At 42.2% G+C, this 27,200-nt stretch overlaps 1 pseudogene; it reads right to left on the reverse strand.

The window, feature by feature from the left end:
- Positions 1-26,346, reverse strand: LOC127048984 (sulfotransferase 6B1-like; annotated as a pseudogene).
- Between the last annotated feature and the right edge of the window lie 854 nt (positions 26,347-27,200).

Below are 27,200 nucleotides of genomic sequence, written 5' to 3' on the forward strand. Positions count from 1 at the left end.
ATTCTTACCAAGTTCATGTACCGACCAGTGAACTTGTAAGCAGGCATTTGCTTTGTAACAGAGCCTGACTTCTGCTCATAGCATTATTTTTGCTAATTTTGGTTCAGGCCTCAAGCCTTCTACTAGGCACCATGTTCTAGGCTCGCTCTCTTTCTACTACACCAGGAATTAGTGGCACTATTAAAACCTAAGGTGCAAGATGATAAAACTTGCTTTTTAATTACAGATAATGCACTTTAGCAGTTTTGTATTATTATATTGGATGTGGTCATTACAATTTCATTGGTTAAAGAAAGACAGTAAGCTGTATGTTAAATGTGCTTGTTGTCAGATTCAAGTCTGATAGATTTCAGAGCAATAGCCCGGTTAGTTTCTATTAGCAAAAACAATAAGGAATCCTTGTGGCACCTTAGAGACTAACAAATGTATTTGGGCATAAGCTTTCATGAGCTAAAACCCACTTCATCAGATGCATGGAGTAGAAAATACAGTAGGGAGATATAAATACACAGCATATGAAAAGATGGGAGTTGCCTTACCAAGTGGGGGGGGTCAGTGCTAATGAGCCAATTCAGTTAAAGTGGAAGTGTGCTATTCTCAACAGTTGACAAGAAGGGGTGAATACCAAGGGAGTAAAAATCACTTTTGTGTTGCTCATGAGGCCAATATAATCAAGGAGAGTGAGAACATGATTGTTTACAAATTCATATAAGAAGTCTGGATCAAGTAAATGGACTTTTCCTTCAGTGTACAAAAGCAAACAAGCAGATCATCTTGTGCTTCAGTAAGCTAGCTTTCATTTTCATGCTTTGCAGTACACCCCATACTTCATCTTTGCTCCCAGTTTAGTTCCTTCTAAGGACTCTTCAAACTTTTTGTCCATTTCTTGCTTCTGAGCTTCAGTAAAAAGGCTTTTCCAGTCACTAACACTGCCTGCAAGCAAACATATTTATTTAATTTTAGTCTATATATCACTGCCTGGTAGCAGAGACTGTAGTGTTTCAACTTTTGCTCATAACTGGTTCTTTTCAGCCATGGTTTACACTAACTAGAGTGTACATTGATGATCACTAAGGACCTGATTGAAAGCCTACTGATGACAGTATAATCTTTTCATTGACTTTAATGAGGTTTGGATCAGACCAGTGGTGAAGCCAGATTTTGCAGTAAGGTGGGGGTGATGGGTCATTCGTGGAAGGCTGGAGAGCAATTCCGCCCTGCATTCACATATCAGCAGTGGTTCCTCTCCCATGGAGCAGGGCCTAGCTCTCCACTTTGAGTGTTGACGTGTCACATGGGGTCGCAGTGCCATTCAGATTTGGTCCAGACACCCCTCCATCATGATGGAGGAGTGGCATTGAGACAAATGTCAATGAGTGGCATTGAGACAAATGTCAATGAGTGGCATTGAGACATGGTGCACAAGGTTGAAGCCCCACACCACCTCATGTGCCATGTTACAATACTTGGAGCAGAGAGCCAGGCCCAGCTCTGTGAGACTGGAGCCGCTGCTGCCAAGTAAGTGAGCAGCTGATTCGCTCTCTAGCCCCATGTGAAAAATTGTGTTGTACACCTCCTTTTGTCAATTGCATAATATGCTTGAGAAGGCACAGATGCTCCACCCCCACTCCACTCCAAAGCCCCGACCCCACCCTCACTCCACCTCTTCCTGCCCCCCTCAGCCCCTCCACCACCCATGGAGTCACACATACACCTAAAGGCCACAGGGGGCAGTTGTTCCCCTTGCTCTCCTATTAGTTCCATCACTGGAATAGTTCTTCAAGAGAACATTTACCTTATTACAGAAAGATTTTTCTTTGGCGAGTGCATTTTAAATGAAGTAAATATTTAAGCTAGTGAGCTACAAAATATTTTCTTTTCAGTGTTGCCATCATGTTTTTCATTAAATACTATGTGCAGTAAATAAAAGACCTCATTGTCACACCATTATGATGAGTAATATCTTACTCCCTGAGTAATCTCATTTAAATTAATGCCACTGCTTTCTGAGGCACTATGCAGAGTGAGTAGGAGTGGCAGACTCAGGCCCATAGAAAGTGCATGCACTTTGCTTAAAGAAATCAGATAATTAATTAAGAGTGTGTGAAACATACCTGTGGACCAGTTACATGCTTTTGATTATCTGGCATAGAAGAATAGAAGGAAAATAGTATCACTGTGGGACTGCTCCTAATCCAAAGTTATTTTGGGAGTGCGTGCATATTCTGTCCTTCCAGAAGGGCTGGAAGCTACAATAAAAGCTGCTTCTTAAAGAAAGGGCATGGAAAAGCAGAGGAGAAACAGAATTATAAATTATCTTGGAAATACCATGGGCCAAATCCTTGGGAGCTGTAGATTGCTGACATATGAAAGATTGTGGCTGACTATAGGTGACATACAAACTGATTCCAATATCTGTTGGGGAAGGTCTATCAATTGAAATGTAACAAATAACTTTCCCCCAAGTTGAAGACTGTCAGGTTTGGGGAACAGTGGGGGCGGGGAGGACCTTTGCTTTGAAGAGAGGAACAAAGTGGAGCCAACTTGAAAAATCTTTCTAATGTTCTTCTCGAAAGAAGAGTGACTGGTGAATGTACTTTAATGTGGAATGAATGTTTTAAATACTGCATCAATGGCATGTATTGACTCCCAGTAACTTTTAATACGGTGTCTGCAAAGAGAAGTTTGAGAATAATCTGCCATTAGGGGACTGCAGAGAAGTGGTGGGATACCCACAGCCCTGCAGAGGGAAAAGCCTCCTGTAGCACCAACGTGAGCAGAGGCAGTGGGTCCTGTGCCCGCCCCCCAGAGGTCATGGCACAGGACAGGAAGTAGAAAAGCCCCGCTGCAAAGCTCAGTTGAAAGCCAGCAGCTGGAGAGGCCAGATGCCTGTGGCCTAGCTCTGGTCTGGGGAACGCCAGCAGGCCGTGGCCGATCCAAGGACTGGCCAGGCCAGCCGCCCCTACCCCTCGCCAGCTACGCTGAGGAGCAGTCAAGCCTACCCCTCGCTAGTTACCCGGAGGAACTGATGGTGCTGGAAACCGCCGAGGACGCCAGCCAAACCCAGGTACCTTACGAGGGGGAGTCCGGAAGTAGCTGGGGGGCGGCCCACCCTGGCCTGGCCGCAGCAGGGCCAGAACCAATGTCAGTGTGTTGCGGTCAGGATCCCCACTGATGCAGCAGTGAGTCTTCTGCCGCAGCTAGGGCCCCGGGCTGGGACACAGTGGAGTGGGTGGGCCTGCATCCCCCCTGCCACCCTACTCATGGGTGGCAGTCTCCCCCTTGCATCAGACACTCAGAAGCCTGAACTTCTGACTGTGTGTTTGCTGCCCCGCCCTGACCTAGGGCCAGGGCTCACAATGAACTATTGGCTCAGCACCTGCCTAAGGGCCCAAGCTCCTGACTGTTTGTTTATTGGCCTGCCATGGCCCAGAGTGAACTAGTGCGAAGTGGTGGGATACCCCACAGCCCCGCGGCGGGATGAGCCTCGGCCGAGCCCTTCTACAAGGATTGTCAATTGCTTCTTTGGGAATTCACCTTTGCGGAAGAGAACATTTCCAAATGCACCATGGGTTTTGTGGGAGTTCTCTTTCATAGTCTGGAAGCTGCTCCTGTCTGCAACAGCTTGACTCTCTTCATCAGTCACGGAGAACCCAAAGAACTCAGCTATTTTTTTCACTCCCAAATTTGGGTTCTGAAAAGAGGAAGAAGGTGTCAGAGGGCAAGTTGTTCATCGAGAATGTATTGTTTCATTGTCATTGTGCCAGACTCACACTGGAGCTAGAATGCTTTGCTTTACCTACAGTAATACTTTTCTAAAGCTTCACATCTGAAGATTTCAAAGTGATTCATGAAGCTGTATAAACATCAGTGTGCCCATTTTACACATGAGTAAACTGAAGCTCACAGAGGTTAATGACCTGATTTTCAGAACTGCTGGACACCCACAGCTGCTGTTTGCTTCCATGGGAGATACAGAAGCCCAGTACCCCTGCAAATCAGACCATTTGTGACCTGCCCACAGTTACAATAGAAGCTTGTAACAGAGCAAGGTACAGCAAGGGCATTGGCAACCAAAGTGTCCTCACAACGTTCCTCAGACTACTTTTAGGAGTGGAAGCAACGTTTGGGCTCCATGCCAGTTCAATACTTACCTTCTGTGCTTTTTTTTTTTATTTTTTAAACAGATACCTGTTTTCTTTTTCTTCAATATGGCTGCAATGCAGATGTTCGTGTTAAAGCACACGAGGAAGGAGTGGAAGCAGCAAAAAAGCCATTTATGAGAGATGTTGAACTAAACCTGTGATGGGTTACGTGTGCCTTGCATGTCTAAGTACTTAGGTGATTGCCTGACAGTTCATTTATTGTGCACAAATATCAAGCCCCACATGTCTGTGATACATGGAGACACTAAGGACTGTCTTTATCCTTTACAATTTTAGGCCTTGTTTCTAACAAACATATAAAAGCTAAGGGCTCGTTTGGACTAATATGGTAGGTCAACCCAACTACATCACTCAGGTGTGTGTGTAAATAAATAAATAAAAATCTACGCCTGAGTCATGTGGATAAGCCGACCTAAGCCCCGCTGTAGACAGCGCTGGGTTGACAGAAGCATTCTTCTGTCAACATCGCTACTGCCTGGTGGAGAGGTGAATTGACTGGAGTGATGGGAAAACTCCTCCAGTTGCTGAAGCAACTATCTATGCTGACGTGCTACAGTTGCAGTAGCTATTTAAGCATAGACAGGCCTGCCAGTGGGGGATTGCCCAGGGGCCCGGAAGATTTAAAACGGCCCGGGAGCCCTTTTAAATCACCTGGGCAGGCTGCAGAGCTCCTAGGCACGCACAGGGTAGTACCCAAATGTCAGGTGGACCTTTCTAGGGGGCCCATTGACTGTTCTGCCCTGGGCAGAGCCGTCCCTAGGGGAAAGCGAATCGGGGCAACCGCTCCAGGCCCTGTGTTTTGGGGGACTCCGTGGCCTGGCGCAATTGGCCAGTGCAGTTGGTCCTGGAAGTGATGGGTAGGTCTCAGATGTGCGGGATTCATCACTTCTGCCTCGGGCTCTGCACCAACCCAGGGATGGCCCTGGCCTTAGGGCCTGGAATTGCTCTTGGGGGCCTAAGCATAGACGTAGCCACACTTCTCTGAACATCAGTTGTGTGAAAAGTGACTTCATCCCCAGACCCATAGTATGTGAGCAAATAAGCAAACAGGAGAAACTGGCCTCTCCACCAGAGCTCTGGTTGGCTAGACAATTGGTAGGAAATCCCTCCCTTAATTCCTGCTGCCAGCTCTCCTCTGATTGGAGAAGGGGCTCCTGAGTACACAGCAGGCTGAGAGTCTAAGCTCCAGGCTGGGGGACTGGCCCCAGGAGCAGTCTGGCTGTGTGGCCACCTGTGAGCCAGCATCATGCTGCATGTGAGGATCAGCCAGGGCTCAAAGCAGTGCCCGGACCAGTGACTGAAGGACTGATGCTGGCAAGCATTAGGACTCTTTGCTGACCCAGAGAAGAGCAACAAGAATGATTAAAGGTCTTGAGAACATGACCTATGAAGGAAGGCTGAAGGAATTGGGTTTGTTTAGTTTGGAAAAGAGAAGACTGAGAGGGGACATGATAGCAGTTTTCAGGTATCTAAAAGGGTGTCATCAGGAGGAGGGAGAAAACATGTTCACCTTAGCCTCCAGTGATAGAACAAGAAGCAATGGGCTTAAACTGCAGCAAGGGAGATTTAGGTTGGACATTAGGAAAAAGTTCCTAACTGTCAGGGTAGTTAAACACCGGAATAGATTGCCTAGGGAAGTTGTGGAATCTCCATCTCTGGAGATATTTAAGAGTAGGTTAGATAAATGTCTATTAGGGATGGTCTAGACAGTATTTGGTCCTGCCATGAGGGCAGGGGACTGGACTCGATGACCTCTCGAGGTCCCTTCCAGTCCTAGAGTCTATGAGTCATGAGTCTATGAGTGTTTTGTTACCTGTAATTGTGTTGGAGTGATTTCTCAGTGAATCCCTTTTTCTGCCCCCCTCCCCAAGGGCTGTAGAAGGAGACTTCACACCACTGCAATGAATGGGAGTTGGGAATTAACGCCCAATAAGGGGAGCTTCCACCACACAAGTCACTTTATACTTATGAGCAATCCGTACCAAGCTGGGGCTTCCCACATAGGTAAACTAACTCACGTGCACGTTTGCAGGACCTAGGCCTTAAATTGTAGCTAGACCATATTGTGGTTTTCACCAGTTAGTGTCAAAGTTACTGATTCAGGAGTTTTGCAGTGAAAAAAACAACTTCAGAATTGCTAAGCTGCCAGTAATAATTCCTTTCTGTACATTCACTGTTCAAAGATTTTAAGCCCAAAAGGAACCATTATGATCACCTAGTCTAACTCCCTTAATAAGCACAGGCCACAGTATTTCTCCCAGTAATTCTTGCCTAATGACTGAACTAGAGCATACATTTTAGAGAGAGATGCAATTCAGTCTGTTAAATGTGGGCTTAGACATAAATATACAAATCGATTCCAAAAAGAGTTCTTGGGGAATTACTAGATCTAGGGGGAGATTTTGAAAGGCACAAACGGCAGTTTGACACCTAACTCCCATCGATTTTCAATGGGAACGTTTGTGCCTTGGAAAATCTTCCTTCTAGTTCTTAGTTATTCTAAAGTAGTTTTGTTCACTTCTGTGTTTCTTTGACACCTTAAGGCTAATTCAAATAAGACTGATAATGTCTGAATAGTTCAGTGACCAACACTACATGAAACACAAGATAAAGCACTCTTTGCATAAAGTTAACCTCACCTCTTTCAGTTCTTCATAAGTTATAAACATAACATTTTCATCATCAAAATGCTTGTTCCATTCAATGATATGGTCAAAATAGGAGCCCCAAGACACTGGAGAAAAAAGTGTCATATAAAATATGAATACTTAGAAGGCTGAAGATGGGTAAGCAAGGGACAATGCATGAGGAAGGATGTGCGTGAGAGGGGGATGGAGTTCTATGTCCTTCCTTCATACCTCCTGCACCCTTTCTGGATGTGTCTGGACACAGCCAAGAAAAAGCTGGCCAATAACACGTTTCCCAGAGGCCTAGGTAAACAGAAAGGATTCTCCAGATGTGAAGATAAAGGCTACCCAGTCAATCCATCTCCACAGACTTCAGACAAGCACTCAGTAATTCCAAATGCACAACCACTTTCACTACCTACCCAGCAAATGGAGGTGTTCAAAACTCATCTTGAAGTGAAATAACTCTTTAGAGAATCATATACTCAAGGAATTATTTTGGGGAAGTTCTATGGCTTGTGTTATACAGGAGATCAGATGAGATGGTCATAATGGTCCCTTCTAGCCTTGAAGTCTGTTAATCTTAGTTTACTTTTCACATGATATTGTGGCTACCAACCTCAAAGTCTGATTTTTATAGTGTATTTAGCACTTCTCTGTATAGTCAGCCTGATTCTGCTCTGTTATACCAGTGTAAATTAGGAGCAAGTCCGCTGAAGACAGGTGCTACTTTATAAATTTGGATGAAAATGTGAACACAAGTGAAAGAGGAAAGTGCCTTTTAAAAATATTATACACAGGAGCAGGAAAAACCTACATAGATTCCAAACACCTGTTGATTCTAATTAGGGTTACCAGATATCAACTGTGAAAAACAGGACGAGGGTTGGGGGTAATAGGCGCCAATATAAGAAAATGTCCCCAAAAATGGGACTGTCCCTTTAAAAATGGGACATATGGTCACTCTAATTTTAGTGGACTTAGGACCAGACCATTATTCATCAAAAAACACCTTTTGAAATCCTTGTCATAAAGTTTTTGAATTCTTAGAATTCCTTCTATCAATTCAGAAAACTTTGCAGTATAAATAATTTCATAAATTCATTGATTTTAAGGCCAGAAGGGACCATTGTGACCATCTAGTCTGACCTTGTGTATAACACAGGCCATATAGCCTAATCCAGTAATTTGTGTATCAAATCCATAACTTCTGTTTGATAATAAATCTGGATTACCAGATCCAGTCCTGATTCTGCATGGCCTTGCACCTTGTGTATTCATTTATGACTGCACAAAGTGGGTATAAAACACAGCTATTCTGATCTGATAGCATTTTACACACACTTTGCACACATGTAAATGACAACACAAGGTGCAAGGCAGTGAAGAAACAGGCCATCTTTGCTTTTCAACTTTGTCTAACCAGTATAGGTGAAATTCTTCTGTGCTCCCCTTAGCTACAGAAGGCTCCAAAGGCTAAGAAATTGGTGTGGTTCTACTATACAGGAGAGCCAGGATGCTGAAGGATAATATATGTGGGCTTTACACCCCTATCCCATGTGCTAATGAGTTCCACAAATGGTAGGAGGGCCAGAAGAGTGACAGGGTTATGTCCAGAGAGCATCTATGGACTGTGTGGACTAACTGGCTACAAATCCTCAGGCGGTGTGGGTTGTGTGGGGTGGGATGTGAAGAGGGCTGCTACCACTAATTATAGTCCAGGGGCTAAAAAGTGGCTACAGCCCATCTACACAGGCACCCTGCAGCCTTTTTCTGAGTTGCGAGGAATGATTCTGTCCTCCTCTACATGTACTGGTCTTCTTCACACAGCCCAGTTACTCATGCTTTCAATGAGGAATGTGAATTTCCCACTAAATAAGTAAAAGTAGCAAGTGTACAGTACCTTTTCCATTTAGAAAAGCATTGAAGAACTCGTCCCAGGTTTGGAAGGAGGGAAGTGAAGGCATGCTGTTGCTAAAATGGAAATAAGATACAGCTATATCCTTTGGATTTCGAATCACCCTCAATATCAAAGGGAGAAAAAACACTTTCCTAAAGTATAACATATAGTTTAATTATCTGTAGGCTGAAAGACATTTACACCAAGTATTCACTAAATATTTCAAATAACAAAAAAATGGTAAAAAAAGCAAAGTCTGTTCATAACTAACTAGCAAACAAAGAGTAGCCACAGTTGTTAAATATTTTGTTCCCTGCAAATAGCTGAAATGATGATCCTCAAGTTTAAAATGGACACTCACCTTGACATTATTCTTGAAAATAGATGTGGGTAGCATATGAGGAAAAATATGTGTTGCGAAAACTCTTCTGGAAGATAATTTCTTTATCCGCTTTAATTAAAGAAAAAAGGAAAGAAAATGGGAAATAATCTATTCCATTATATTTTATCTTTAAAATGTTTTTGCAGGGAATTTTAGTTCTTCTGAATGAGGCCAAGACAACAGGCATGGAGACTGAAGGTTTCCATGCATTCAACAAGAACACCACATGTAGGAGCAGTGTGACCATCCCAATGGCCCTACCAATAGGCTACAACCCTGAACTCTTATGGACACCTCTGTTGGTGAGAGGGTAATACAGTTCCATTCTTGCCCTCCCTACAGACTTTCCACAGTGAAACTGTAGTGACGGTGGAGGTGGGTTTTGTGAAGTGAACATCTGACCCATGGAAGTCCATAGGAATTTTGCTAATGACTTTAATGAGAGTAGCAGCTGACCCTTAGTTGCTAAGCAGTCAGATGCAGCCAATTTTCTGTTGGTGTTAAAGGTTCTTTCTATGGACCTAGTCACCAACTCCCAAGGTTTCTATTCTGTTACTATATTGGAGCATCAAGTCTTATCAGAATGAAGTAACACCATGTGGTGTTTAAATCCAACAGTGCTTTAACACATCAAGAGTCCTCACATAAAAATACCTGTCTCCCTTAGAACTGGTTATAGGAAGCACTCCCCACCTAGAATACCGTTACCCCTGTTTTACCCAAGTGGCTAGTCAAAGTCTGCGGGCCCTGCCGGATGCTCCAGTTGGGATTAGAAATTGATGAATGAGTCTGTTATTTTCTTTGATGCAATCTTGTTTGTGTGCAAGGAATGAACCAAGTTCCTGCGTTGAACTGAAAAACAGGACAGAACTTGCTTGCGGCACCAGACTCTTTCAGCCAGCTTGTTCAGGCTGTGTGTGTGTATAGGGATTCCCTCCTGCTTCTCTTTGTCTCACTTCCCTTTGTCGTATGGTGCTTCAGCTTGTACTGTCTCTCTCATACACATAACACCAAAAGCTGTTCCCAATCAGGACCCTGCTCTTGAAGCCCTTTGGGTCACATAATTCAGCTTCCACTCAACTTTTCCATGTGCCTGTGTTTTGGGGTGCTACTACTGTTATTTCAATCACCTAGTAACGATGGCTCCTTTACATTTATTCTGAATGGAAGGTTGTGGCCATGCCTGACCCTTAACAAGGTGTAGTGCAACCGATAATAATACTTTTCTTTCATTTCCCATTCCCCCAACCTCTCTCCAACCTCATAAACCTGCAACCCAGCCACTGAGGGAGGGCAACCCATTACAGTACAAATAGAATGTACTGTGTATGAAACCTTTATCTATGCCATATAGAGAGTAATTTTAAGTATCCTGTGTAATTATTATTGATTTGTACTTTCCCCAGAACTTTTTATTTCCTCATTCATCAGTAATTTTTGCCACCTAATATTTGGTGACAGCAGGTTCAATTATTCTAGCCAGAGAGAATTTATTGTAATCATGCAGAGTCATTTCCTGTCAATAAAGTATTCCATACACACTATAGTTTAATTGTTATATGTATCAAATGGCAGATTTTAACAATTTCTACTAGTTATTTTATGACAACCTGAAACTTCCCTGGATCTCCAAATTCAAGATATGTATATTCAACTATTTCTTCATCCTGTTTCATTCTCTTCATTTCTTCTTCATTTTTCTTTGCACTTGTTGTAACCAAGTCTCTCGAGATGTAGATAATCCAATTAGTACCTGAAACCAATGGTTTAAAAAACAGTGAGGAGCTGAAACCATCTCAGGGCAAATGGTGAATAGCCTCCAAATGAAAAAGAAAAATACTTGGCAAATTTGATCATAAATGAATCCTAGAGAATTGGGAAGTATGAAAAGAATGCAAATATAGCAAATGCAAAACTATGACAAAAACTGAAGAAGAAGAAGAAGACTGATGATCTTGGCAATTACCATCCAGGGAGCCTAATTTCAATCCTTACCAAAAAAAAGTAAATATTAGGAGAGAAAAAAAGCATAAATAATCTTCATAATTATTCTCTCTTATATAGCACTTTTCATCAGTAGATCCCAAAGGCTTTACAACAGAGGTTAAGTATCAGAGGGTAGCCGTGGTCAGTAGGTCAGTATCATTAGCTCCCTTGTACAGATGGGGAAACTGAGGCATAGACCAGGGAAGTGCCTTGCCGAAGGTCATACAGCGGGCTACTTGGCAGAGTCAAGAATAGACTCAAGCTAAGAGACCCAAAAATAATAAGCAACATAGATTTTATAAGAAATATATCTTGCTAGTTAAATTCACCTATATTTTTGGATAGAGCTGCAGTGTTAGAATTGCAACACATACTCGTGTGATTAACTTCAAGCATGTGAGTTAGTCCATTGATTCCAATGGAACTATTAATTTAAGTGTGTAACTGTTTGCCATGCCAGAGCCTGAGTAGATGAATAGAATGCTGTAGCTTTAATATCTGATTTTAGAAATGAATTTTAAAAGTGTCTCATGGAATCTTACTTTCAAAATTAATGAAAATTGGCTTAGGTATAAACACTACCAAGAGAAAGAAAAACTGACAATAGGACCATATACAATGATAAATTTGAATGTAATAAGTTGAGGAAAAGTGTCTTATGGGACACCCCAGGAGTCGTTGTCTGGTATATCTTAATTTAACTTCTTTATTAGTAATCTGAAGACAGGGATGTAACAAGGCACTATTAGTAGCGCTCAGGTCACTGATGTTGCAGCAGCATAAAGAAGGCTGCAGGCTCAGCTATGAGCAATTAAACATTTTCTGTTAGGAGATTATGAGCACCTGGGTGGTAATCACTTAGGGCAACCAGACAGCAAGTGTGAAGAATCGGGACGGGGTGGGGGGTAATAGGAGCCTATAAACACCCAACAATCAGGACTGTCCCTATAAAATCTGGACATCTGGTCACTCTATAATCACTGGGCTAATGATGTAATTGGGAGATATAAAAGGAGGGAACAGGAAGTAAAGGGAAGCTCAGAGGGTGAGCACTGCATGGAAATATCTTCTTGCTGTAAGCCTGCAGTCCACTGTTATGCTTTTTGAGGAAAGGCTAAATACACAGGTGCTGAAAAAGTAACATCCTGGTGTGTGTTTGTGACTGGGAGGCCACATGAACTGGCTGGGCAGTGCAGTACATTGGGTGACAGAGAGGCTCTGTAACAAGGGCAAATAAAGTTAGCTAACAATATTTACTCAAGTGGTGAGGAAAGAGGAATAATGCAAAGGTTTTGGAGAGGTTAGAAACTCAGGCAGAAAAATGCCCTCTGAACAGTAGCTTATTGGAGCCTAACCTTGCAAAACTTTTCACTTGTCTGTAATGTTGCACATGTGAGTGCTCCTGTTAGGATCAGTAGAACTGCTCACATGTTAAATCAGGCTTAAGGGTTTGCAGGATTGAGCCTGTAGATGGTCTGTCCCACTTGTGCTCTCAATGGTATGCTACCAGAAGGAAGACCATCATGCCCTAAAATGGTATGCAGGTTGTCACATGCTTTCTCATGAGGAGAGAAATATATTCATTTCAAGAATGTCAGCCTGTAAATTCCCAGAAAGAGAGAAGGCAATACAAGTTCAACTTATGTTAACTCTCCCAAAAAAAGTGTTTCTATGCAATTTACAGAAGAGAAAGTAAATAAGATGTTAAATATTAAATGCCCTTGTGTGTTTGATCTTGTTGCTTACGTGTTTAAAAAGCTCTTGGCCTTCTAACAGCAAAAACTTTTTCTCCACTCAGGTTGTCAAAGCAACCTCTGTGAGTGACATCTGCTGAGATATTGTGAAATCCACCAAAAACCCATAGACCAACCTAGCCTCCAGCCTTTGATGTAAACTTATTACAGTTTACAATACAAGTTAGCATTTTGTTAATGCAATGTCTTTTTAAAGACAATAAATAAAAGTATCATTTACTCCTTCATAGCATGTGGACATGATTAGCAATCAATCATTTCCCAAATTCCTGATTATTTATATCCATTTCAAATGGAATTTGAACATGCAGAGGTTTTCCCAGAGCTCAGTGTGCAAAGTTGATCAATAATTTGTAGAAAGTTTATGGCTTCACTAAAATTGAATTCTTTTCCAGGAAATTATAAAATCCAATATATTTTTTTTTGTTCTCACTTAAAGTGTTACATCATTTCAGCTTTTTTCTCTAAAATAACCCCAAGCAAAATAATATTAAATTAAGACTTTTTGTTCAAAATTTCTTGCAGGAAAAATTTGGGGGGGGTTTAAGGCAACTCTAGGACTTTACAAATTGTTTGAAAACTTGGTGAATGGGAGACACACTAGGAGCATGTCTGAGGGAAAAGGAAGGTTTAGTGTGGACTAGATGAGCATTGATTTGGTCTTTCTGAACCCAATCTGTGTCAAGTTGTGGCTGTTCACATTATTGCTTGATTAGAGAGGGTTTTCTGCCTTAGCCAAGTTCTGTAGTGGGTCTACCTTTTGGCCTTGCTGTGAGCACTTGGCCCTCTTCTGCATATCCTATGGAAGATTTGTGTGTGTGTGTGTGTGTTGTCCTATATACACACAGCAGGACAAATTCTTCACTATTACTTGGAGCAACTCCACTAAGTTCATCTGGTTGTGTGATGTGAATGGAAAGTGCTTGACTCAGCCATTCAGAAACTGCTGTTCCAGATTTACCAGTGTACTTGCACACAGCTCCTCTCAGACATACCTCAAAGCTCCTTTCATGATTTATTTATTTTATTTAAGCTGAGACTGCAAATCTATCTGACAGCCAACTTTAAGCCTTGTATACAGTCTTCTAACTGAGACCTGCATTACTATGGTAAATGTTGAGGACTTGATTGTGGAACCCATACTCGTTTTGGTGAGCACTTACTTTTACACATAGCATCAATGGGTTAGCAGGGCAGTCTACATGAGTAAGTACTCATCAATATGAATAGGACCTAGTCTGCATTGGGGAAGTGTACCAAAAAATTCAAACTCTTTTTGGAGCCTCAAAGTAGACACTGCTCCAGTGAACAAAACAGTTCTTATAACTGATTTAGTTAAATCTCCAACAGCTGAACCAGATTTTGTAAACTTCCCCAGTGCTGTGAAGGCCTTTGCATTCTGCTTTTGGACTCTGACCAGTTAATGACCCGTCATTTATGCTGAGCCTAAACTAGAGAAATGAATCACTTTGAAATGTTTTGCTTAAACCAGTCCAATCAGTGTGTCCACACTAACCAGGCTGATTTGATTTAAGTTTTGACCATGACTACACTGGTGCTGGCTTAAGCAATTTCAGATACACAGACTTCAGAGTTCTTAACTCACTGTCCTGACTCAGCTATCAGAAGCAGTGTTTTCTGAGAGATTTTCAAAGGCTACTGCTGCACTGTGTTACAGTAGTAATGAGGGAACTAGTTCAGAGAGTTTACTAGTTTACATCTACACTGGCAACCACCCAGTTTAGACAGAACCAGTTCTTGAGAACTTGTGGAAAGCTTAGTTATCTACAGCCCATTCTTGGAATGCTTGTAAACCAGATGGAATCCTTGTGTGCCTGGACACAAATGTTTTACAATGTTCAAGGCAATCAAATCAGCTTTTAGACTGACCAATTTCTCTAGAGTAGGCAAGGCTTAAAAAGGCAGCAGCACTTACATTGCATCCTAAGAGATTTTACAACAGGTTTCAGTCCCATGGTCAATAAAATAAACATCTAAAACCTTATCAGAAGATCTGTTTTCTGGCTGGAGCACCTAGTTTTCCTATTGTGTTTTCTTGCTTGCCAGCAGTTTTCCAATCTGCCTCCATGTTAGCTGGTGTTTGCACTTGATATAGTTCAGTTTATGAATGCAAACATCATAACTCAGCATGAGAATGCATGTTTAGTTTTACATGGAACTTTTTCTGAAAAAACAAATACCTCTTTGCCAAAGTGGTTTTATAGATTACTGGCTGCTACTAAAAGTTATGGAGTTCAAAGGACTTTCAGAAGTAAGTATGTAAATATGACCATACTGGATCAGACCAATGATCCATCTAGCTCAGTATTCTGTCATCCAACAGTGGCCAGTGCCAGATGCTTTGGAGGGAATGAACAGAACAGAGCAATTATTGAGTAATCCATCTCCTGTTGTCCAGTCCCAGCTTCTGGCAGGCAGAGGTTTAGGGACACCCAGATCATGGAGTTGTATCTCTGACCAAATTGGCTAATAGCCATTGATGGACCTATCCTCCATGAATTTATCTGGTTCTTTTTTGAACCCTGTTATACTTTTGGCCTTCACGACATCCCCTAGCAATGAGTTCTCCAGATTGCCTATGAATTGTGTAAGGAAGTGCTTCCTTACAGGGCTCCCAGGCCCTAACATAATACAAATAAATAATAATGATAGGTGCATTTTTGCACCTATGAAATTTATTTTTAAAAATACTAACATACATTTTTAGCTCTATCCATCTAATGATAAATATACTGTGAAAAACTAAATCCAATTATTTGTGCACATTTCTTGCTTTAAAAGAGATTCAAAAATCATTCTCTGTTCCTCAGAATCACAGAGATAAGAGAAAGTACAGGAAAGCATAATGCATGTCAGTTTTTAAAGGAACATTAGAAAGGCAGCTCCACTGAAGGATTAGAACCTATAAAGGTGTTCCTCTCTGCACCACAAGCAGGTGCACTCATCACCAATGAGAAGCTGGACTGGTGCAGTACCACTGCCCTCTATTGGCTGGAATTAAAATTACTCACCCATGTCATAAAACCTACGCTTTTGAACAGAAGGACTGAATTGTATCCCCTTTGACTACACCATAGTGATGATGTGGATGTTCTAGGCAGGGCTGGGAAGCACCTAAGAAGCACTGAGGTGGGTCCTGTGGTTACTCCCCCTCATCACTCCCTTCCCTCCCTCCCTCAGGTTCTGTCCATGCAGCACCTCAGGGAGCCAGAGTCACTGCAGCATGCAGGAGCAAAGCATATCTTGGCCCCACCCGCTCCTCCTGCTGACTCTGACCTCCAGCACTTAATTCTCTAGCACTTCCATTTATCTGAACACCTGGTTATCCAAAAGTTTTGGATGTCCCCAGGCCATTTGAACAAACAGGAGGGTCCTGTAATACTCTTCAATGTATTGCTCAATATGGCACTGAGTAGTGACATGGAGCTTCACATAGATAATAATGAAAACATATACACTGAAGACAACAAATATGTAAATGCTTTATTTAAATAGCACATGTATAAAACATTTTCTTTCAATCACAAAAATAAGGAAATTCACAAACTTTTGTTTAACAGTAAAGGTTAAGGTTAGTTAAAGTTGCTCTCATCAGTAAACCAAACCATAAAAAAAACTAGGAAATCCAAAATCAAGGATTAAAAAGGATTACAGAGAAAAGCACTCTCAAATTAGGAACTGCCAGAATTAAACATTGCCCTTGCAACCTTAATTTGGCTCCTTTTGTGCATGTGCATTATGATGCAGCCTTTAATTGCATGCAGAAGGAATTACCTATGAACAAAGTTTGGTGTGAGTTACCCAGCATCATTCAGGAACTTGGTGGAAGAGGCTGTGATAGAATTTGAGTCTTCAAGGCAGCATTCACCTGCCCTAACCACAAAACTGTCCTTTCTCTTCCTGCAATCCCCTGCCTCATTCACTGAACAGTTTACAACTTCTGCAGCAATTTAGGCAGGGGACTTACAGACAACACACATTTTCACTACATAGCTCTTATTCAACTCCAAAGGAGGTCTGTCCTGGGCACTGAATGAAGCAGGGGTTTGTGTAAATAATAATATGGGATCATATAATTAAAGGCTGTAGCATAATGCATACATACGGGAGGAAGGGTGAATTAAGGTTGCCTGGCCAACTTTCATTTCCTAACCTGAATGTGCTTGACTCTGAAACCTTTTAAGCCTTAAGTTTATATTTTCTAATTTTGTATGGTTTAGTTTAATTATGAGAACAACCTTAACTAACAGTAAATGAAGGGGGGGTTTTATGTGTGAATTCTATTTAGATTCCTATACTGCACCTATCACCCTGCTATCTGAGCAACTGCCAATGTTACACTAGGTGACTAACATAGGTCAAAGGTTTCTCTCCTTTCTTCCCCTGAAGGAGCAGAGTTAAGGTGTGGGGTTTTAGTATCGTTACTATAGTAATGAAAATATATAAGACCGGATTCTCAGATGGTGTAGAAGGGAATCACTCCATTGGCTTCAAAAGAGTAACACACATTGACATCACCTAAGGCCAGTGCTCTATTGATATGTTGTTGTATACGTTGTGCTGTTTGGCATACCACATACATTAAAAATATATAATAAAAACACACCTTAACTTTTCCTCCTCAGGTGAGGAAAGAAGACCTAATCAGATTAGTATTAGTCACCTCGTTTATTAATAATTAGTGATGACCTGCAGCTTTGCCACTCAAATTTATGGTGAGTATGACCATTTCAGGCATCACCCCTCCCACACCTTGGCAGTTTTAACAAAGCTCAGGTTCATGAGCGTGCAACTCAACTAAGCAACTGCTGGCATAGCTTTCCATCCAGCAGCTAGTCAGGGATGTGGTAGGGCTGGAAGGTTCTAGACTCCATGCCCAGGTGGCTCTCTGAGCTGCCTGACTCTACTGGCGGACAGCTCTAAGAAGCCTTAAACAGATGACTTGGGAAAGCGTATGTGTGTTGTGCTGGAAGATATGTGTTGATTTGTGTGTGTGATGAATTAAGTGTGTGCACTGCAGTAAGGGGCTGTGTGTGTTTGGGGTTATTGTGTGTGCTGCTTGTGTTGATTGATTTGTGTCAAGGGGGTTGTGCTAGGGGGTGTCACAGTTTCAGTGCTAACTGCACAGGTGTATGAACCTCACACAGGAGAAGAAGTGGCTAAGGAGCAGCTCTGGGCCCAGGCAGCCCCACCCAGCTGCACCTACAAAGCCTGCACAAGCTGGAGGTGGAGTTTAAAAGTGGAAGCAGAGCAACTCAGTGGGAGAGTAATGGAGCAGACCTGAAGTCTGGGGAAATAACTGGCCAGGAGCTCTTGTTGCCTGAGACCTGACTACACAGTCCTGCCCAAGCCTGCAGAGGAGAGACTAGTGACTGTTTGGGAAGGTCAGAAGGCTTATTTTTGGTTCAATTCTTTAATTTAACCTGGGGGGGGGGGGTATTCAGGTAGGAAGTGATCAAGGGAGGTAGCTATTTAATATTTCTAAGTGCAGAAACTTTGACCTTGGATCAGAGCCTGGTAGAGAAGGTGGGTCCCTAAAGGTGGGACAACTATAAGAGTCTACCCCTTGGCAGGGAATTGAGATAGGGAAGACCCTGACTACACAAGGGTCCAGACCCCAAGTCCTGGAGCTAAGGTGAAAGCCCTTATGGGCACCAAACAACTTCTCAGTTATTGAACTTTTCTTCCTATATACTCTGAAAAAGATGGATGCATGGCTCGACCTGAGGGCTGAGATGAAAAAGAAGGGACTGGCTGCACAGGCTGGAGTTGCAGAAGAAAGGGGAGATGTCTGGGAGGGGACCCCCTGGCCAGACCCCTGCCTGACCACTTTCAGTGGGGGTCACATTTCACACTCCTTGCTTTTGGGTCTTTCTTGAGGGCACCCATTTAAGGTTTCAGGCTCCCAGCTGCCACGTCTTAGGTGGGGACCTGCATCTCTCTCCCTCCAGATCAGGGTTTTAGGTCTACAGTCCCTCAGTAGGTCTGACCAGGGTCCAGTATGTGAGGTTAACCTTTCTCTGGGGCTACAGCAGTGTGTACCAGTTACCAACCAGCCTTCACAAAGCAAAGTACACTTATTTTTTGGGTAAAAGCATTAAAGGGAAAAAAATCAAAACCAACAAAAGCTCCTGTGTACATGATAAAAGCTTACTAGAGCTCAGCCATCAGTCTGAGGGGGGTCCTAGAAGCCAAAGTCTTTCCAACCCTTCCACAAGGGTTGGGGACCCCCTGGGACAGAAGGTCTTGTCCTTTGCTGAATTAAAAGGTTCTGTGTCAGTTCAAGCTCAGCTTTTCATACTAAATGCCCTTTTTTTGGTTTGAGTCTCTGGAAAACCCAGTTTGAACCCGTATATGCAAACACTCTTGGGGTTATGCTATTTAGGAGTTGTTTACCATTCCCAGGGTTATTGTCCCTCACTGTTTGTAGTTCCTGGAGAAGCTGTGGTAACACTCCCCCATGGAGTAAAACACAATCATACATAAACAATTCATAAATTGACTACAATGGTCCCATGCAGTATCTGTCACAGGTGAATTTTGTTTTGATGTGAGCATGGATGGTTATGGGAGATATTTGTTGTTGATGATTTGTGCAGGTGACAAATGAAGACTATGTGCTCTGGTGAAGGGCTATGTGTGTTTAGGGCTTTGTGTGTGCTAGTTGGGATAAGGGTCATGACTGAAATATTGGCATAGAAGGGTATAACTTGTTCTGGAAGCACAGGCAGTATAAAAAGGAAAGAAGTGTTCCATTATATATCAAGAATATATACACTTGTTCTAAGGTCGATAAGGAGGTAAGGGGCAGACCAGTTGAAAGTCTCTGTAGTGGTGTGGTCACCCATTCCAGCCCAGAAAGAGTTAAAGCCAGCCCTGGGAAGGGAAGCCTGGGCTGATTGGAGGAAAGCAGACTCAGGTGGGGCTATGCCCTAATCAGGCCCAGCTGGCCCTTATAAAAGGCTGAGCTAGAGGCCCACTCAGTCTTCCTCTGCCTGGAGGGGTAGATGGGTCTGGCTGCATGGAGCTAGAGACAGAGTACCAGAGTGGAACAGGGCTGAGGAAAGGTAGAGGAGCTGGGGAAGCTCCAGCCTGGAAAGTCCCAGGCTGTGGCCTAGCATAAGGCCAACCAATACTGGGGGCTGCAGAGGGCAGCCTAGGGGTAGGCAAAGGCAGCCAGTCCAAACCCCTTAGCCTATGATGGGTGGCTGATACTGCAGTCTGCCCTCATGAACAGGGGCTAGATGGAGACTGGGCAGTAGCCAAAACTGAGGTGAAGTGGGGTTAGTGGGTTGGGGGTTCCCCAGGGAGGGGAAACCCAGATTGATGGGCTACTGCCAGGGAGCAGCACCTCAGTTAAAGGGGCACCGGGGTCCAGGGAGGGACACAGGGGCCAAGGGGACAGGTGGATCACCGGCCTGCAGAGGGTGCTCCTGTCTGGAAAAAGAGCTAATTCCCGTGGACAACCAGCAGGAGGCGCCGCAGGGGTGAGTCCACACATCTACACTAGTTAAAGATAAAAGGAGTTTAAAAAAAAAGAGGTGATGTAATGGTAGGGGTCTACTATAGGCCACCAAATCAGAAACTAGAAGTAGATGAGGTATTTCTAGAACAAATAATAGAAACAACCAAAACATAAGACTTGGTAGTAATGGAGGACTTTAACTACTCAGACATCTATTGGAAAAGAAATATGGCAAAACACAATTTCCAATAAGTTCTTGAAATATATTGGGGATAACTTTTTTAGTTTTTGTTTTGGAAAGTGGAGGAAGTAACTGGGAGACAGCCATTATAGACTTGATTCTGACCAATAGGGAAGAATTGGTAGTGAATCTGAAGGTGGAAGGCAATTTGGATGAAACTAAGCAATCATGAAATGATAGAATCAAGAAATCTAAGGATAGGAAGGAGTGAGCAGAGCACAATAAGGACAATAGATTTCAAAAAAGCAGACTTTAATAAACTCAGAACTGATAGATTTTCTTCTCATGGTACCTTACCTAAGGTGTTCAGGAAAGCTGGCAGTTTCCCAAGGAGACCATATTAAAGACACAACTGCAAACTATCATGATGTGAAAGGAAGACTAGTGAGAGGCCAATATGGCTCCATTAGGAGCCCTTTAATGACCTAAAAATTAAAGTAGAAACATGGACAAGTTGTCAGGAAGGAGGACAAAAGAATAGCACAAACATGTAGGAAAAAAAATCAGACAGGCTAAGGCACAAAATGAGTTATACCTAGCAAGGGACATAAAAGGCAATAAGAGGTTCTTCAAATACCTTAGGAGGCAAACAGAGGACCTGCACTTTCCTTTACTTAGCAGTGTAGGAGAGCTAATAACTGATGATGCCAAGAAGGCTGAGGTGTTCAATACTTCTTTTGCTCAAGTCTTCACTAAGAAGTTTAATGGTGATAAGATACTCAAGACAATTAATATTAATAGCAAGGGGAAGGAATGCAAGCTAAAATAGGAAAAACATAAGTTGAAGAACATTTAGATAAATTAGATTATTCAAGACATCAGAGCTTGATGAACTTAATCCTACGTGCTTCATGTAGTTCCTTAAGTTTTCTCAGAAGATAATTACTAATGGTTTTGAGATCTCATGGAGGACAGGTGAGGTGCTAGAGGAATGCAGAAGGGCAAACATAGTACCTATCTTCAAAAGGGGGAACAAAGAGGACCTGGGGAATTGTAAACCAGTCAGCCTAACTTTGGTACCTGGAAAGATCCTGGAACAAATTATTAAACAAGTTGATAAAGGCAAACAGTAGATGTGATGTATCTTGATTTTTAGTAAGGTTTTTGATACAGTCCCACATGACCTTATTTTCTGAGTGTGCTTATGAAGATGTCTAGATGAAATTGCTATAAGGTGGTTTGCACAACTGGTTGAAAGACTATATTCTAAGAGTAGGTATTGATGGTTCACTGTTAAACTGGGAGGGTGCATCTAGTGGGGCCTGAAGGGGTCACTCCTGGGTTTGGTACCATTCAATATTTTCATGAATGACTTTGTCAATGGAGTGGAGGATATACCTATAAAATCTCTCTCAGCTTGGTGTCATCTGCAGATTTTAAGCAATTTGCAGGACATGATTAGAAATCAAAATGACACTGACAAATTGGAGAATTGGTCTAAATTCAACATGATAAACTTTAATAGCGAAGTGCAAAATACTTTGCTTAGGAAGGAAAAATCAAAAGCACAGCTACAAAAAAAGGAATAACTGCCTAGGTGGTAATATTGCTGAAAGGGATCTGGGAGTTATAGTGGATCACAAATTGAATATGAGTCAATGTGATGCAGTTGCACAAAAGGCTAATATCATTCTGGGGTGTATTAACGAGTGTCATACGTAAGACATGAGGTAATTGTCCCACTCTGCTTGACATTGGTGAGGCCCCAGCTATGTTCAATTCTGGGCACTACACTTTAGGAAAGATGTGGACAAATTGGAGAAAGTCCAGAGGAGAGCAACAAAAATGATAAAAGGTTTAGAAAACCTGACCTATAATGAAGGGTTGAAAAACTGTGCATGTTAAGTCTTGGAAAAAGAAGACTTGATAAGTCTTTAAATATGTTGAGTTGTAATAAAGAAGACTGTGCTCAGTTGTTGTCCATGTCCACTGGAGATAGGACCAGAAGTAATAAACTTAATCTGCAGCAAGGGACTAGATTAGATATTAGGAAAAACTTTCTAATTATAAGGGTAGTTAAGCTCTGAAATAGACTTCTAAGGGAGGCTGCGGAATCCCCATCACTGGAGGATTTTAAGAACAGGTTGGACAAGCACTTGGTCCTGCCTCAGCACAGGGGGCTGGACTTAATGACCTCTCAAGATCCCTTCTATGGCTACACTTCTATGATTCTGTAACAACCAATGAAATTGGTGCATGCAAACTACCTGTACAGTAAGGAGTGGTGATTGGTTGAGTTACTCCTAGACCATTGTGATATCAGAGGTATTGGCATATATAGATACAGGTCTTATTGTTTTATTATATATAGATTCTGGAAGGTGTTTACATACCCTGTTGATTGGCACAGCACAAGCACCTAAAAATATCTAATCTTCTTGATGATTATTTAAACTGATTGAAAGTAGACTTAAGGGGAAGATTTTTTTCAAAGCACAAAGGAAAGTTAAGTGCCCATCTCCCATTGAAAATCAATGGGAATTGGGTAACTGACTTCAATTTTGGCCCTAATAACATCTCCTCTTATTTGTATGATGTAGGCTATTTCATGTTACTATGAAAACATTAAAACTACCTGTTAATTTCCCAGCCCAGGTGCATTTAAATTCATAACTGTAGCATTGCACTAATATAGATTGGTTTCTGTTGTGTGAATAGGTATTTCTGGTTGGTTTGTTTTTGTTTTGCTTTTTTTAGCATTTAATTCAGTAACTACCTATTCATTGTTTTCCATCATGTTGGAGAATCCAGATTTTTACCTTTGCTAAAATGCATAGCTGTGACTTTCTAGTTCTACAGTGCAGAAAATAATGATTAGTGTTTGTGCTGTTGTTCAATAACTTATGCAGGTAAATGTTTAGCTTGTTTTTAATGTTACATAATGAAAGTTGGGGAGGCAGTGTGGCCTACTGAATAGACTGGGACTTAAGAGACCTGAGTTCCATTCCTGGCTCTACTACTAGCCTGCTGGGTGACCTTGGGCAAGTCACTTTACTGCTTTATGCCTCAGTTTCCCCATTTGTAACATAGGGGCAATGATACTGACTTCCTTTGTAAAACACTTTGAGGTCTACTAATGAGAGCTAAGTAAAATTATTTAAGTTCAGCCATAATATTTGTGTTTTTTCTTCTAGTGTAGTTAAATGGAAGGAGATTGCATTCAGTGGAGATGATGCTGCAATTTCAGAGAGCAAAACCTTCTCCCTGCCCACCACAAAAATTGTTTTTTGCTTGTAATAACATTAGCTTCCAATAGGCGATAATGATCATTTGCTTCATCACTCTGTTACTTCTGAAAATGTCCAATTGTATGCACAGTGGCTATTGCTTTGCAAAAAAAAACCTCTATTCTCATCTGAACTACTTCAGGCCTGGTTCATGAACTAAACTGAAGTTATACCTCTTGGAAGATTAATTGATGAAATGTAAGATGGCCTGAATACAATGACATTTGGGAGGGTGTCTTGGGCCTAATTTGAAGTTATTCGTATATTGAGGCAGAGTATGCCTTCCAGCAGGAAAGCTATTGGAACCAGAGTGCTGTAACCACCAGATCTAGAATCATTCTCTGGATCAATGAACATTTAATTATTTATGCAAAGTGAAACAGCTTCAACAGCAGAGACTGAGAGACCAATATACACACACCAAAAGACTCCCTAACCTGGTGGTTAGGACACATATCTAGGATATGGAAGGCCTAACTTCAAGCTCTTATGCTAGAGGGGGGAATTTTAACCTGATTTTTCTATATTTCAGGAAAGTTCCTGAGTCTCTGGGCTAAGGGTGGGGAGAGGGGAACCACCTCCTCCCCTATTTGGTGGATGGTCCTTAAGACCCTTTGTGAACCTAGCCCTTCATTTCATAATTTGCTTTAATAAAAGCAAAATAAATTATTAAAGATGCCAGAAACTGAAATGTTTCATTTTGGGTCAAGCAGAATGATGAGTTTGACCCAAAATGAATTTTTCTGTCTTTTCGATTCACTGAAAACTGAAATTTTGGTTTCAGTTTGAGCCCAAATCTTTTTTCAGAACTGCCAGTGAAATGAAAAATCAGTTATTCACACAGCTCTAAAAGAGTCAAATTCTCCTTGCTTCACAGATTTTTTTTAAAAGACCATAAGTGACCATTTGATCACTTAGTTTGATCGCCTGTATAACACAGATAATAGACTTTCACCCAGTTACTCTTGTTTTGAGCCCAATAACTTGCTGTTGAATCACACCTCCAACATTTGCCATCTACCTTTGAACCATATTTTTCCAGACTGCAGTTTACAATATGCAGCATCTTATAAGACATGAGTTTTAATTTCCTTCTCCTGCTAGCTTTCTGTCCATTGTTTAGAAGCTTCATGCTGGTGCCTGCTAGTTCAAACTATCTGTTTGAGGATAAACTGCATTTCCAATTAATTTTTTTAATTTGTTCAGTTTTTGAAGCTGGCCATGTACAGCAAACTGACAGATAAGAACTGGATTTTCCCTATGCCCTTTCTGATGCCTAATACACTTAGTTTTTGAGGTTATCATTAAAAAACTTAGTATAAGAAAACACAAAGCCAAGATTAAAATACATTAGAAAAAATATCAATAGAAAACTTACATTTCCCTCACTTGAATCTACATCTGATAAATGGCTTCAAATACATAGGAACATTGGATTAATAATGAAATCCTGATATGCTGTAGTAGAAAATCTGAGGGTTTATCTACACTTGAAATAGTACAGTGCACAGATGCACTGCTGCAGTTGGGCTGCTGTAGCACTTCCCTGTAGATACTACCTACGCAGATGGGAGGGGTTCTCCTGTTGGTGTAGTTAATCCACCTCCCTCAGAGGTGGTAGCTAGGCTGACAGATGAATTCTTCCATCCACGTAAAGCTGTCTACGCTAGGTGTTAAGTTGTCTTAGCAATGCCTCTCAGGAGTGTGGATTTTTCACACCCCCTGAGCGTCATCGTTAAACCAGTTTAATTTACTGGTGTAGACCAAGCCTGAAAGCGAGGTACACAGTTCTCTGAAGGCTAGTGGTAACATCCAACAAGTTTAAACACCCACATCTGAAACATAATCAGCAGCTTTATTGTGAGCCCGCACCCAGCCTGCCCAGGGCCCCTGCACACAGCTCCCTTGTCCATGACAGAAGGAATCTGGTCAAAATATAAAGTGGCTGCATTAAGGACCAAATTAACTGATCCTAGCCCCCTAATCATAAGAGTCCCCCCTTAATTCTCAGTTCTCCTGCCCCTTCTTCCCTCCTCCCCCTTTTGTGGAGGAGACAGCCTGATGTGGCTCAGACTGTGCATATTGATACCAATACTACATATGTGCAAGGAGATCAAGCCTTGCAAACCATAACTGACTTTTGCTCGTTTATCTTCTCAGCCTTACAGTAATTGCTCTGCAGTGAATACAAGAAAATATATTACCCCCATCCTCATGGAGTACACTTGAACAATCTCCAGCACATGATCTTCATAGCAAAGCTAGCTTAGCATCAGCAAAAATGGATAGTCTCATTGTTTTAAATTACATGTCTATATTAATAATGTTAATGACCTAACACTGTTTTCACTTGAAGCAAAGAAAACAATATATTCACCTGTTTTAGGGTATCCCACTAATAACACATCATCACTCCTGGCTTCAAAGGACTCGAGCTTTGAAAGTTTCTGCACTGCAATGGGTAACAGGGTACAAAACCCCCTTATAGGAGCACAGCAGGTCCTCTGGGTTCATCTTTTCAGCAGTAGCCATGGCCTGATCCAACCTCTCAATGAATTTCTTCCTGGCAGTAGTCATTTGCCTCTCTGGCTGTGGAAGTCTGAGTAGATAGACACAGACTGCTTTTAAGAGGTTTCCTAGCTGACTCCTCCTGCACAGCTATGGAGAAGATTATAACCTGTAAGCATTAACAGTGTTGTAAACTCTTGCAGATTTATGGCCAGTCACATGATTTTGCCCCCTGCTGAAGCTGTTCCAAGCAGCCACCTACTTCCTTGATCCCTTTCCTCCCTCTCTGCACTGTCCCCTGCCCACCTTAGCTCCACATTCCCCTCCCCTGCCATCTCAACTCTCATTGCTCCCTGTCCCCAGCAGGTACCTGTGGTGGCCCCCACAGCTGTACCCATCTTACACACAGTGCACAAAACTGGCAGAGGCTGGGCTGCCCGGAGGGCAGAGCAAAAAGGGCAGTTTGTCACCAGTGCTCCCAAACTGACTAGTGCTGCAACCCCATGCATGAGGTCACAGCACCACTCAATGGAGCTTGGTCTGGTAGCTCTGCCACTGACACTGCCCCTCCCCCCTGAAAGTAGGGGTTCAGTTGTGTGTGCTACATGAAAAATTTCTGGGGGCACCTCAGGTGTACCTGCTGCATGGTTCCTTGCCCCCGACCAGCCTACTCTACTCTGGCTCCTGCTTTCCCTCCCTCTGTCCTAATCTCTCTTGGCTTACTGCTTCCAGGCCACGTCCACACTACAGAGTAAAATCGAAATTAATAAAATTGATTTTATAAAACAGGTTTTATAAAATCCATTTTACGCGTCCACACTAGGGCACATTACTTCGGTGGTGTGCGTCCATGGTCCCAGGCTACCATCGATTTCCGGAGCGGTGCACTCTGGGTAGCTCAGTAAAAGAATGGGACCAATAAC

Source organism: Gopherus flavomarginatus, chromosome 4 (assembly GCF_025201925.1).
Source record: "Gopherus flavomarginatus isolate rGopFla2 chromosome 4, rGopFla2.mat.asm, whole genome shotgun sequence".
In the NCBI taxonomy this organism is placed as follows: domain Eukaryota; kingdom Metazoa; phylum Chordata; order Testudines; family Testudinidae; genus Gopherus; species Gopherus flavomarginatus.